The following is a 1,798-nucleotide window of genomic DNA, read 5'->3' on the forward strand; positions in this document are numbered from 1 at the left end:
CATGAATTGATTAATCCCATCATTCAGGAGTGCACTGGTTATCACGGGACTGGGCTCCTGATAAAAGGGTGAGTTAGGTCTCATTTTTCTGTGTCTCACACATTCTCCTGCCCTTCTACCCTTCCGCCACTTTTTTTTTTTTTTAATTATACTTTAGGTTTTAGGGTACATGTGCACAGTGTGCAGGTTTGTTACATATGTATCCATGTGCCATGTTGATTTCCTGCACCCATTAACTCGTACTTTAGCATTAGGTATATCTCCTAATGCTGTCCCTCCCCCATCCCCCAACCCCACAACAGTCCCCGGAGTGTGATGTTCCCCTTCCTGTGTCCATGAGTTCTCATTGTTCAATTCCTACCTATGAGTGAGAACATGCGGTGTTTGGTTTTTTGTCCTTGCGATAGTTTACTGAGAATGATGTTTTCCAGTTTCATCCATGTCCCTACAAAGGACATGAACTCATGATTTTTTATGGCTGCATAGTTTTTCTTAATCCAGTCTATCATTGTTGGACATTTGGGTTGGTTCCAATTCTTTGCTATTGTGAATAGTGCTGCAATAAACATACGTGTGCATGTGTCTTTATAGCAGCATGATTTATAGAAAAGAGAGAAGAATCAAATAGATGCAATAAAAAAATGAAAAAGGGGATATCACCACCGATCCCACAGAAATACAATCTACCATCAGAGAATACTACAAACACCTCTATGCAAATAAACTAGAAAATCTAGAAGAAATGGATAAATTCCTCAACAAATACACCCTCCCAAGACTAAACCAGGAAGAAGTTGAATCTCTGAATAGACCAATAACAGGTTCTGAAATTGTGGCAATAATCAATAGCTTACCAACCAAAAAGAGTCCAGGACCTGATGGATTCACAGCCGAATTCTACAAGAGGTACAAGGAGGAACTGGTACCATTCCTTCTGAAACTATTCCAATCAATAGAAAAAGAGGGAATCCTCCCTAACACATTTTATGAAGCCAGCATCGTCCTGATACCAAAGCCTGGCAGAGACATAATCAAAAAAGAGAATTTCAGGCCAATATCCTTGATGAACATTGATGCAAAAATCCTCAATAAAATACTGGCAAACCGAATCCAGCAGCACATCAAAAAGCTTATCCACCATGATCAAGTGGGTTTCATCCCTGGGATGCAAGGCTGGTTCAACATATGCAAATCAATAAATGTAATCCAGCATATAAACAGAACCAAAGACAAAAACCACATGATTATCTCAATAGATGCAGAAAAGGCCTTTGACAAAATTCAACAACCCTTCATGCTAAAAACTCTCAATAAATTCGGTATTGATGGGACGTATCTCAAAATAATAAGAGCTATCTATGACAAACCCACAGCCAATATCATACTGAATGGGCAAAAACTGGAAGCATTCCCTCTGAAAACTGGCACAAGACAGGGATGCCCTCTCTCACCGCTCCTATTCAACATAGTGCTGGAAGTTCTGGCCAGAGCAATCAGGCAGGAGAAGGAAATAAAGGGTATTCAATTAGGAAAAGAGGAAGTCAAATTGTCCCTGTTTGCAGATGACATGATTGTATATCTAGAAAACCCCATTGTCTCAGCCCAAAATCTCCTTAAGCTGATTAGCAACTTCAGCAAAGTCTCAGGATACAAAATCAATGTACAAAAATCACAAGCATTCTTGTACACCAATCACAGACAAACAGAGAGCCAAATCATGAGTGAACTCCCATTCACAATTGCTTCAAAGAGAATAAAATACCTAGGAATCCAACTTACAAGGGATGTGAAGGACCTC

Source organism: Hylobates moloch, unplaced genomic scaffold (genome assembly GCF_009828535.3).
Source record: "Hylobates moloch isolate HMO894 unplaced genomic scaffold, HMol_V3 SCAFFOLD_12, whole genome shotgun sequence".
NCBI lineage: Eukaryota > Metazoa > Chordata > Mammalia > Primates > Hylobatidae > Hylobates > Hylobates moloch.